Source organism: Micromesistius poutassou (assembly GCF_964030765.1).
Source record: "Micromesistius poutassou genome assembly, chromosome: 20".
NCBI lineage: Eukaryota > Metazoa > Chordata > Actinopteri > Gadiformes > Gadidae > Micromesistius > Micromesistius poutassou.
Genome location: NC_140290.1, coordinates 12,368,697 through 12,382,031, shown reverse-complemented (window position 1 = coordinate 12,382,031; position 13,335 = coordinate 12,368,697).

Here is a 13,335-nt window from a genome sequence, read left to right as displayed (position 1 = left end):
AAGGAGAAATGCGCCCATGCGTCCTCATACACACCAACACTATTTGTCCTCTCTTCGTTAGTGCAATATTGCATACAACACATGGGATATCATATGCGAATAGCATGAAACACACACACTTGCTCAGCCGAACAGGTATAGCCATGTCCTACACATGTCAGACTCAGCTGTTGGACCACTTTGTTAAAACAAGATCAACCATAACGTGGGGTTTCAATTAACAACAAACAGTACAACAGTCTAATGTAAGAAAAAAACAGTTTAAAGCAAGACAACCAGCTGAGATTTGACGGCATGGGACAAATAAACGCAATTGATTTAAATATTATTTTGTTGTAGGAAAAAAGTGGATTAATGTGGAAAACAAAAACAAAAAACATTAAAATCTCAGTGATGGATGACGTTAAGATTTCATCATTATTCCTGGATCTCCACACGCGTCCAAATTGACCTACATGTATTGTTAGTTACACGAGAATAATGCTTCCCATCTTCCTTTATAACAAGGGAATGTGTTAAATATACTGTGGCGTCTCATTATATTTCCCCCCCTTTTCTCCATCGCCGTCCTGACGGACCCTTGGCGCACGAATTGTGCATATTGTGGGCGAAAAGGAAAAAAATTAAGTGATGTATGTTCGGACGAATTTTGAGTGTTGAATTAATGATAACGCCCGAGCTCTGCCCGCCTCGCGTGGCCGAGGAGAGATCGTTTTCTACCAAACGGTAACAAGGCGCCAGGGGAGCGTCGTGCCGAGCCTGACGGAGGCAAGAGGAGGATGAGGAGAGAGGCGTTCAAGAGAGGATGGAGAGCCTGCAGTGGGGGAGGGGGTGAGAGAGAGAGAGTGAGAGAACGGCGGAGAAGATATAGTGGACAATCACAGGAAAGCGATGTGAAACAAAAACAAGTGGGACGTTTGAAACTCACCGGCCTCCCTCGACTCGAGCACACTCGTCATTCGTCGGCCACTCCAGTTACAGGTTATAATAAGTCCATGTTGTTATAGGCGAGGTCCGAGTGAAGTGTGATCTCACTGATTGCCTATATATCAATTATTCTTCTTTTATTTCCTTTGCTTTGCACTGCTCCAGAGGCCTAGTATTTCATGGAGACCACTGATTTGAAGGTGACAAATAACACTGAGCTGATTTACTTTAGATTTTTTTGCTAGTTTGTTCTCGACGTCTAATTTACAATAAACAAAGTCAGATAATGTATACATTCTTGTCTCGATTTTTTAAATTTCGTATGAAACAATTCGATATCTCTGTCGTTGAAGTCAAATAAAAGGCAACATATTGCATGTTTATCGACCAAAATGGATTAAATAAAAAGACATTGAGCTCTTTATAAATAGATTTCTGGTATTTAATGAAACCAGAAATCTAATTAGCACTTGCAGTAGTACATGCAATTTAAATCATATGTCCAATCCCCCATCACATAATATTAGTAATCTAGCTCTCATGTGGTCCGTGTCAGAACACAGAGGTCTGGCCCCTGATATCCCGCTGGAACACGAGATTGACCGTGACAGTTAAGTGGTCCCCAGGCCGAGTTAACGCCAATCATATATTTTTGTGTCCCTCTCTCTCTCTCTCTATCTACTTTAATAGACAAGTCAGAATTAGTTGTCTGAATATAATGGAATGCCAAAAGGAGAAGAAATCAATGATTGTGTGGCCCCATGCAATTCTCAAGCTCTTAATTGGCTTTGTTCCTCTGATGTAAATTAGAATTGTTGTGAAGTCGACGAGGCATACTCTAAAGAGAAAACAAATCGTTTTTAAACAATTTATGCTTTCAAAGGGAAGGAGTTTTATTTTTTTTAAAGATAACATTTATATTTTCTAGCAATATAATCTCTGAAGATGTGTGCCTTTAGATCCATGGTAATTCTAACAAATCATCACAACAATTGTTGTGTTTTATTTCTTCTTTGAAAATTATCTTTATACCTTAAAATTATACCTTATTTATCAAATAGGCTATTGTGGGCATCCGTCATAACTGTAACCAGCAACTACTTTCTGATGGATATGTATGGAAAAATAAATTGCAATTATTACGATTTCTGTAGTGGTAAACGAAATAAAAGTTGCATGTAAATCAGAAGACCAAACCCCTTTAAACGGAAAGTCCCACACATTAACACATTTGTGCAAATGTTACCTGACACACACACACACACACACACACACACACACACACACACACACACACACACACACACACACACACACAAACACAACCTTTTGAGCGGGATTTTTTTTCTCCATCCGCACACGTGTGATTGATGGCCTTATTAACGGGAGCTCTTGTAACTGTGACCAAGCTGATTAAAATGCATATGTTTGGAATAATACACCGTTTAAGCCGCTCGGTTCGGGCCGAAAATACAAGGCAGATTTATGTAAGTTATCAAGCAACATCTTTAGTTAAATAGGGATAGGCCTACGGGAACACGCAGGAACATTAATGTTCCTCCGTTTTCAAGGCAATTGCCTTGGTTGGTGCATAATAAAATGGTACACTGTGATGCACGAATCAAGGCTGGAATATTCCAAGGGATGCACCATTCATCCAACATATCACTAGGCACCAGGTTTGACATCAAGCCCGACATTGTGGGTTATCTCAACCAGTCTCAACACAAGTTCTGCACAGGGTCACACGTATGATCATCCTTAAATCCTTGTCACCACCGTGCCAAAAAAGTGAGGCAAATGACAACCACCATTATAAATCTCATTTTCTACACAGCCGCACTAGCCTAAAATCACTCAATGGCTCCCACCATAGCATCAACACGCCGTTTAATAGCTGGAACATGTTCCCAACGATCGCACGTATAGAGCAATTATGTCAGGTTTATAAGATCCTATTAGCGGGAATTGGCACGGCGCTCCCCGAGCTCCCTGACGACCACAATGCGTTTTGATAGGGGCGGTGCGCAGCAGCTGTCCGCCGACAAGGGGGGGGGGGGGGGGGGGTAGAAAAAAAAACAGCGCACCGATTGGATCTGTTACCGCCGCTGCTGCCGCCGCCGTTCAGATTGTATTACATTCTAATTTACAGGCCCTTGTCGTAACGCTAGACTGGCGGAGGCGTGGACGGACCAATCACACCGTAATGATGATGAATGAGAGATTAATGCGGACACAAGCAAGACAATTTAGTCCTTCATCTGTTTAAACAGGTTTCCAATATCATTTGGAAACTGAGGTCACGTTAAATCAATCGGGGACGCGTGAAAGTCGTTTTCAGTGGCGTCTTTATCAACATTATTTACGGTGCACGGGAGACAGCTCCACACACAGCCCCGGCCCAGGAGCCGGGCCCGGCTGCTATGAGCCTTTATGCCAAGGAAGAGACAGGCAAAACATTTGAATAGAATAGCTTATGTGAAATAGGCCTATATGGAACAGTCTCGTAGTTTCGCTGTTATAATTAAATATCCATAAAGCAGGGTTGGAAACTAAGTTCTCTATTGTATAATAAACCGTAATCCTCTTTCCTGCGATCATCTTCCATAAACAGGCAGCCAATGTTGCCCTGTTCCCATTTGAGATCCCATTACGGTATATATAACATGTAAAAAACCCATGTAGGCTACACCTGCAGAATATTGGCATGAAGTACAGCATCGGGAACAGAACAGGCTGCTGGATACAGATGGGAAGGTTTCAGCCTGTGGCATTAGTGCCTTAGTGGCTATGGCAATGTATGATCTTCCTGTGATTGATTCCTATGGCTGTCAAAAGTTGTGTCAAACGAGGCTATGTGGTCCTGTAACACATAACTGGCCTCTATTGTGATATTTATGGAGGTTGTGGTGACAGGCAAGGGGGCTGGGAGCGCTGTCATGAGGCCTATTCCAGGATGGTCTGTATATCGAGGGGTTTTATAGGTGTACCTTTTAGGAAAACAACAAGATTCTATACATTTAGCCCTATAGACTCACCACCATGGCTTAAGACATTACAAATAAATCTACCTGCATGTAAAGGGTCAAAAGCAATATTGAGCCCTAATAGGCTATATTAGACTAAATGTAAAAGTAAATAGAATGTGTCCTGAATGTGTTCATATGCATTCCAAATATTTGTGATGGGATTCAGCCATATGAAATAGGTGTTTCATGAATGAGATTGCAATGTGTTTGCGAAGGTTACTCCTTTTTCTTATGGACTAATAGTGTTCCATTTTTTAAGAAGCTTGACAATTTGTGTATCTACTGATGGAAAGAAATGGAAAAGTAAGGGTAGCAATTGAATAAAGTCAAATTAGGTCATCTTCATCAGCACCCAATGCCTTGATTGATTGATTGATTGGTATTGTTCAATGTTAGCTAAATGTGTGCGTTGCATCGCGTCTTCTAATTGGAATCTGGTGTCTGTGAGCTATTCCTCAGGAGGAGACTCAATCTAAAATCTGCCAGCGTCTTAATTATAGAACGAAAGCAGCTAAGTTGAACAAATTCAACCCTGTCAGATAAAACCAACAAGGAATATGTTGGGCTTTAATCAGTTGGGGAAGACTGAGGTCAATGCACTCTGGCCTCATTTCAAAACATTATGGAAATTATGGATTATCGAATGCGTTTTTGATATGGCGTGGAGTGAGCAGTTAGCCAACACATGGTGAGGTATGTGGTTTACCTGCAAATTAGCAGAAGGGAAATCAATGACAAATTAATGTTCATTTCAGCAAAATGAAAACATATATAACTTTGTGTTTAAGACTGGAAATAATATTGATAATAACTATCAAAGATGAATTTCTGGTGTTTACCAGGAATGGTAATAGCTGACTCATTATTTGTTTCAGGATTATACACTATCACTATGTTGTTCACCCATTTTACTGAAAAAGTTAACTTTTTTTGGTGCGACCATGTGTTCCAAAAACATTCACCAACATGTGCGATTCGTCTTACCAAAGGATTTACTAAACCTCGAAGGAGAACTCACCCAAAACCTGCTGTAGTACAGGTGCAGAAGAACACTGAGGGTAAAGGAACCAAAAGTGTGAGGTCTGTGGTTATTGTTTCTAAAATGAAGCGAACCGTATACTTATCTTAACTCATACTTCTATGGATCCCTAATCAAAGCACAACTATCGCCGTTTCGTGAATCTGAAATAAAAGCAACCCTGATGTATTGTCACTTAATGTCCAAGTAATGGCCGTATAACGTTTTAGCGACAGCTTATTAATAGCGGACTCAGTCGCCCAAAAGTCTTACTCAGCATCTGACAATGATGGAGTTGTTAAATTGAACTTGATTGTTTAGTCACTTTCCCCATGAGATCTTGCTCCTTGTCAAACTGCCTATTATGGACCACACCAGATCGTGAGATAATGTTTAAAATGATTTAATAAGCATTTAGTTTTACGGTTGAGTGTTATTATTTTATAGCCGATTCAGCAGCCAATGGCTTTGCAGATTGCTCCAATTCTCCCCGCGACTTGTTTTATTTTACAGCACGCCGGTTGCTTTACTGCTCGCCAATGGCCGGGTCTGAAGGCAACAGGAAAAAGTTGTGCCTCTTGTTCCCAAGGGACCTTCCAAAAGACTGCAGAACAGTGAGATAACGTCAACTCCAGCCTAGCCCGAGGGTGACTGGGCGTGGACACCCCATAATACAACACTGTGCACTGTACTGCAGCCACTGATAAGAATTGCCTGATGTGCCCATCAACCCCATTACATCGCTTTGCTTGCTAACTAATCTTAACCTTTAACCTATTTCACCAATTATTGGGTTTTGTAAGGAGTTTGTGGATGTGTCCGCGACGGATGTGCCCTTACATTGTGTACCTGTTTTTATATGAGCCCGCTGGCACGCACACACTTGTCCGTGTTTGTGTGTGTGGAGAGTGCACATCTGTGTCTTGTGATGGAGCACCTCAGTGGTCTGGTGATGCATCCTCATTACTTCACCCCACCCCCCCCCCTCCCCTCCCCCGTCCTGTGACCGTCACAGCCGGCCCGCCAGGCCTCTCCTGGGGGACCGTGGTGGTTGGGGCCTTCCCCCCTTTTACAGCGAATGGTACCCAATTCCTCCCAAAGAAACTCCTTTACATTCGGGCCCCACCGCATCATCGCCGTCCCACCCCCCTCGTCCAAGAGATGTTCTCGGGCTTACCTTGGACCAGCTGACCAGTGATAGCTTTTGTTAGCCAACGGCTAATGGCTAATAGCCATTAGCCACAACAATGGGCTTCCTGGTTCCGTTCACTTTGGGGTGTTTCCAGGTTGTAGTGCATGATGATTGGCGTGCGACGCTATCCACCCCGTCTTTCTGGAGGTGCAACGGAGCTCCACCCATTAGTGGTGCATAATCACTGTTTTGCACTAGTAACAGGCGCACATGGTGGTCGGGGGGGGGGGGTGGCCATAATGCACACCAGTGCAAGCCAAGCCAATTGCTACGGAATGAAAGAGAGTGTAGCACTTAAAACTGAAGTGCCAGCATTTCAGTCCTTATGGGAACAAAGCATGCAAAAATGTTGGTTTTCATAGTGCGAGCAGAAGAGTAAAAGGAGTGCCAAAGCACATAATATAAATGTGGCTGTAGATATATATATATATCTGTGTATGTGTGTGTGTGTGTGTGTGTGTGTGTGTGTGTCCATCCATTTGGACCTCCAATGAGCAGGTAAGAGTAAACCACGGGAGAGAGACAGGGGGAGACACTGGTGCCAGATACTAGAGGAGTCAGCGGCGGGACGAAGATACTGTGCTTAGTGCCTTAATGGACGCTTTTCAAAGTAAACTCACACTGCCTGGCCTGGAATATACCTCCCCCCTAACCTATAAAACTACAGCTATGGAAGGTATGGAGTGAGGTCAGCCTTGTGTGTGCGTGTGTGTGCGTGTGTGTGCGTGTGTGTGCGTGTGTGTTCTCAATCCTTCACTGTGCTATCAGCATTGCATCCCAAGACGCCAAAGAAATGTCCTTATAACCTATAAATGTGTTCAACGTCACTAGAGCTGGACAGCAGTATCTCCTAACCGGAACAATGGGGATCGTCATTTTGTGATCTTGTATTCCGCAAGCTTGTGCAAACTGTGCCTTCCTGTGTGTCGTACACGGGAGACATGTGATACAAGAGGCATCGGCGGCAAAGCATTGATTGAAACCGTGTGGGCCTGGAGCGCGGAGGAGCGGCTTAGAGCGGCAGACAGAGAGACGCAGTGAGACAGACCTATGGCGTCTCTTTGCTTGTGACTCACGAGCCAGGAACCCGGAACGGAGTGTGTTCCTGTTTGTTTGTGCGTGTGTGTGCGTGTGTATGTGCCCATGTGTGTGTGTGTGTGTGTGTGTGTGTGTGTGTGTGTGTGTGTGTGTGTGTGTGTGTGTGTGTGTGTGTGTGTGTGTGTGTGTGTGTGTGTGTGTGTGTGTGTGTGTGTGTGTGTGTGTGTGTGTGTGTGTGTGTGTTTTTATTTTTAGTTAGGTAATAGGATAATTGGAATGTGGTAAACCAAGGAAGACAAATAAGTGCAAAGAAACGGCAGGAGGTCAGACGGGTGGTTAAAGGACTGCAGAAAACAAGTTACTTTTGACGGCTCACAAAGCAAGCAGTGGGCAGCGGGCACTCCCAACGATCAGCACTCAAATCCCCAATGAATCATCGCATCCTACCTAGGATTTGTCCCCGGGCCAATTTATATTTTGACGCGCAAACACCTTCCCCCTAATGAACTCACAACGTGCCCCGCGTTGGCCGTTCATGTTGGCCGTCGATTCTCTCCGCGTCTCAAGCAAAGACGTACGAGGACTCTGGACTAGAATTAGGAAAACGAAGGCAGGGAGAGATGAGATGAGAAACATGAAGGGGTGAGGGGGGTGCAGAATTCAAGGAGCCTGCGGGCCGCGGGGCGGTGACTGAGGGATACTCTCGCTGGGGATGGAGGAAGGGGACGGGGGACAGCTTTATGGTGATGCTCTGTTTGTGATAGCTGTCCTCTGGATGAAAACAGGGCCTCTTTAACTCCTCGCGGGTTAATGGAACTTTTATGAGTTTGTTCTGCAATCATGTGACCCCTGGCGTCAACCATCCTCCCCCCCCCCCCCCAACGAAACCCCCACCCCCCCCACCCTTCCAATCTTTGTCAGTACTCCTCCAACTCTCTCGCTCTCTCTCTCTCTCTCTCTCTCTCTCTCTCCCCCTACGTCTACCACTGTCTCTCACTCTCTCTCCCTCCCTCTCTCTTCATATCAGCGGGGAGATCAGAGGCTCCGCCGCTCCTGTGTCTCTTTAAACACTGCTCTCTCTTCCCCGGGTTTATGGGAACGGGGGCCCGGCGAGGGAGTGGGCTTCAGAGACGCCGGGTGAGTCACGGCTCCGGCTCCAGTTTACATTAAGAGAAAGACGCGTCTTAGTTTAAATGACTTTGGTTAGCCGGTGGGGAGGAGAGAGAGAGAGAGAGGGGGGCTGTTAGGTTAGGATGCATGGACAACAGCACTAGCAGTGGCGCTATCCGGCCCTGAGGTCAAAGGTGAACAGGAGAACAGGGGAATCAAAGCTCTCCTGGAGTTCAGACCGACCGCATCCGACCACCGTCTTACACCCCCCCCCCCCCCCCAACTCTTTGTTTTTTTGGGGGGGCGGCAGCAATTAAGCCCACTAGCCACTGGGTGGGAATGGGTGTTTCATTAAAACAGAATGGCCTTTCTGCCTCTTTTTATGATGCCACCGCATCTGCAACCCTATCCACCCTCATGCATGAGGACTCCACTCATCCAGACCACAGAGCCTCCTCCGCTCACACTTCCCCGGAATCGGCGCCTTGGGACTTGGAAGACACCGGGGGCATTGTGAGTTATGGTAGGTTTCTGTGTGTGTGTGTGTCTGTGTGTGTGTGTGTGTGTGTGTGTGTGTTTGTGTGATACCAGGAGGTTCTGCAGTTTAGGGGTAGATTGATGAAGGTTGGCCCGGCAAGGCGCTGGAAGTTGGAACCCGACCAGAGCTGAGCCGTGATCATAAAGCGTGGCAGACGAATGTGTGTCAGAATACGGGGTTGAGGGTGGGTGGGGCGGGGTGGGTGGTGTGGCGTGGTGTGGTGTGGTGTGGTGTGGTGTGGTGGGGCGGTTGGGGGGGGGGGGGGGGGGGGGGTGCATTGTTGTCAGGGTGGCCAACACGTGTATTAACGGGAAGCCATGACTCAGGCTGACTGTTTCATAATGGGTTTTATTCACTTCCATCATTCGAGTGTCAATGGCGATCATGGGGCCCGGCGTGGAGGTGTGATGGACGAGGTCAGTTCCGAGCGTGGGGAGGCTGGGTGCTGGGTGAGGCCAGGACCGGTGTGGGGGGGCTCGCGGACACCAACTCCTGGGCCTGTCGCGGGAAGGCAGAAGCTGCATCTAGTTAGCCTCAACTCACCTAACTAGGTCATCAGAGGGAGAGAGAGAGAGAGAGAGAGAGAGAGAGAGAGAGAGAGAGAGAGAGAGAGAGAGAGAGAGAAAAGTTTGGGATGTCAGTGTGGTTCAAAAGCGTCTCCTCCAATCAAGGGGCCTGGAGAGAGCCTAGAAGCCAAATGACTCCTCCACCTTCCCACCTAGTTACGTATCCCATTTCCATAACCTGCTTTTTCTGTCCAGATTGGAGGGTAAGAACAAAGACCCGGAGAGAAGAATCAAAACCCTGGTGCCTCTGATGGTGATGGATGACGGTGCAGTGTGTCGCAGCGCGACGCATGCAGCAGCGTTCAAAACCTAAACAACCTCTATACCCTTTTCCTCCTGTCTAATGCTGGGCTCTGGCTCAGTGTCTCTCCTTCCCCTCTCATCTCCACCTCAGGAATCCCTGCAGGCCACGCCTGTGCAAGGTGAGCCAAAGGGAGGGTCCATCCTCGGAAGATAATAATTGACGTCCACTGATAAGAGTGAGAGCTTGGTGGTGGTGGAGGTGTGGTGGTGGTGGTGGTGGGGCCGTTGCATTAAGTGTGTCCCACACTCGGTTGGCCTGAGATGGGCTGCTGCTGGGGCTGCTGCTGCTGCTCCTGCAGCAGTGGCTGCGGCAATCGATGGGCTTCACCAGGTGGTGGATGGATGGATGGTCCGCTCCGCAGGCTCACAGCCAGCATCACAACCCAAGAGATAAGCACAGCATGGCTCCCACTTTCAATCATTTTTTTCTAACAAACGGTGAGCCGTCATCATTGGTTGTTTCTTTGCGTTGCTGTATCGGTATGTACAAGACAACGCACAGGTCTAAATAAGCCCACGCAAAGCCTATAGCTTTGTACGTTAGCATGTGGAAGCTTTACTTTCTATGCAAAGGTGGCTGGGTGTATGGGCTGGGGGGTGCGGAGGGTCCAACGAGTCCAACATCTTATTTCCCCACCCCCCCATCCCCGCCTCCACCCTAGGTATTGATCCAGCAGCGAGGGGACAGTAATCTGCTGGACAGTCACATTAGGGGGACATGACACACACACATCTTTTTTGCTTTATGGACCAAGAAGAGTGGTGGTAAATTAACCGTGGTGTACGTATGTGCGCACGCACGCACGCATGCAAGCACACACACACACACACACACACGCTTGCACGGACACCCACACACACTGGAGACGCTCTACTGAAGGGAGGCTACGTGCTGCAGAAATGAAATAGATGCATAGAATTGGAGGAACGTTCGGTTCACATGGGCTATGAGTATTTGGGAATGGAGAAGGATAGGGCTTGGTGGAGGAGGATAGGGTTTGGTGGAGGAGGATAGGGCTTGGAGGAGGTGGTATTGGTCGAGGGGGGTGGGGAGGGGGGGCTTCTGGGAATCGCAAGGGTTGAACTGTGGAGCCCCGCGTTGGACAGAGAGGATCCCCCCGATCGCTCACACTTACCCTTGACACCGGCCCAGCCTTTCTATTCTCATCATGCCTGTCCTCGCTATATTTACCCGCTTAGCACAGCCCAATGCTCTGGGACCCCTCTGCCAAGCCTGTGTGTGTGTGTGTGTGTGTGTGTGTGTGTGTGTGTCGGAGTGTTGGAGAGAGGGAGACATAATGGTGACTTAGCACCCTGCAACGTTGAGGATATGTAGATTCAGCGAATATGGGTGATACATTCCCACTCACTGACAGACAAATGTATGGGCATCTGTTCAGCACATCTCAATTGCACAGACAGACACACACACACACACACACACACACACACAATGCCTTGCTTGTGTTTGTGTGTGAGGGGGGGGGGAGAGAGAGAGAGAGAAGCTGAAGGTGAAGTGTGGACAAGAGTTCTGGATTAGAGACGGGGTTAGGAGGATCTCCCATCCTCCATCCTCCCTTAGCCTGTACCGATTCTTCCCTACGGTCGCTGACGAGGACCGTTTGTGGGTGGGGGTGGTGGGGGGGGGGGGGGGGGGGGGGGGGGGGGGGTATAGTCTCGCTCCGTCAAGGGGTGCAATCGAGTGATGGATGTTGTGCAACAAAAGGCACGGGGAACACCCGGAATATCGCCTCTCATAGGGACTCTTATCCTGATACGCCCGGAGCGGTGCTGCAAGCCCACAGCGGGCGGCGGGGAGCTAGACGCTAAACTCTCCCGGTTACTCTCCGTCCTCAGAGGACGCGTGTGCTGCGGGCTCGGTCACGGCGGTTCAAATGTTCCAAAGTGTATTACCGTAAGAGCCAATGAGCAAACACGTAAACATACCTTGAAACGGGATACACACAGGGACTCATGCACAGGGACTCACACTCTCACACACACACACACACACACACACACACACCTACACCACCTACACACACACACACACACACACACAAACACATACACAGTATGCACAGTATGCGGTTCCCTCGTGAAAGAGAATAGCACTGTCACGCAACTAATGTTTGACGAAACTGCCTAAAACTTGCCGGTTCTTTTATTAGAATGGCATAATAACCATACATCAACTCAGCCGGCCAACCGTGACGCTCCCTCCTGACATCCCCGCAGCCAATGGGCTGCCTGGATACCTGAGAGCTAATTTGTCACAGTCAGAGGAGTCCCTCCTATTTCCTCTGCTCCCCAAAGTGAATGTTATTGTCATTGCAGGTCTCAGAGGACAGGTTTTATCATTCCTGCTTAGTACAGCACTGGGACAAACACCAACACACACACACACACACACACACACACACACTCGCACACACACACACACACACGCACGCACGCTCGCTCACACACGCACCAAAAGCCCACACAGACACACAAACACACAAACACACACCACACACACACACATGCACACACGCATGCACACACATGCATGCACACACACGCAGTCACACAGTGACACAGCCACAAGCACATTTGCACGCATACACAAACACACACACACAGTCACACAGACACACACACACACAACGCACGGAAAAAACACAACCCACACAACCACACACGCAGCAAACTATCTACAAGCAAAGCGTGATATTGCCTCTCTAAAACATCTTATGTTGCTATATTACTCCCTCTCCTTCGTTCTCTCTCTCTCACTCGCTCTCTCACACACACCGTGATGACTGTATGTTTGTGTGCCGTGCCTTCCTCCCCACTCCTGCTCTAAACGAACCAATTATGGGTGTTTATGTAGCTCTAATGCGTGCAAGCGTCAGGAGGGAGCCGCTCGCATCGCTCAGTGGCTAATCAATGAGGCCTTGCATGCTACACCATCTCCGGCTTATCCCTGCTCTCCCTCTGTCACCGCCCTCTCTCTCTCTCTCTCTCTCTCTCTGCCTCGCTCTGCCTCTCTTCCTCCAATCCTATCCTGAATCTACTTTCATTTCTTCCCCCGCGCCCAACCTCTCTCCTATCACTTTCTTGCTCTTTTGCTCACGCTCTCTCTCTCTCTCTCTCTCGCTCTCTCTCTCTATCTCTCTTGCTCTATCTCTCTCGCCCCCCCCCCCCCCCCCCCGCCCCCTCCACAACCTCCTCCTCCTTAGCGCGCTCCTCGTTCAATTAACAGGAGACAGCAATGAGGCGTCAGGGCAATTGACCATGAAGAAAGCTTTAAACAGGGGCAAGAAGACGCCATTAGAGAGCTCATACACTCTGGCTAATTGAGTTTTAAGAGTGTGGAGCTGGAGGATATGTATATATATATATATATATATATTTATTTATTTATATATATATATATCCATTATTTTTTCGAGCTGGTTTGTAATTTTTCTAATTAGTGATTCAGATGATGCAAAAGCACACTTGCATTCCCGCGCGTGGGACCACTGCACACCGGGTCCCCGCACCGGGCCCCGCATCTCCGTGGCTCCGGCGCGTTTCCCTCCTCCCTGGTATGAAGCCCTGTGTCTCTGTTCCGGGGCGACAGCGAT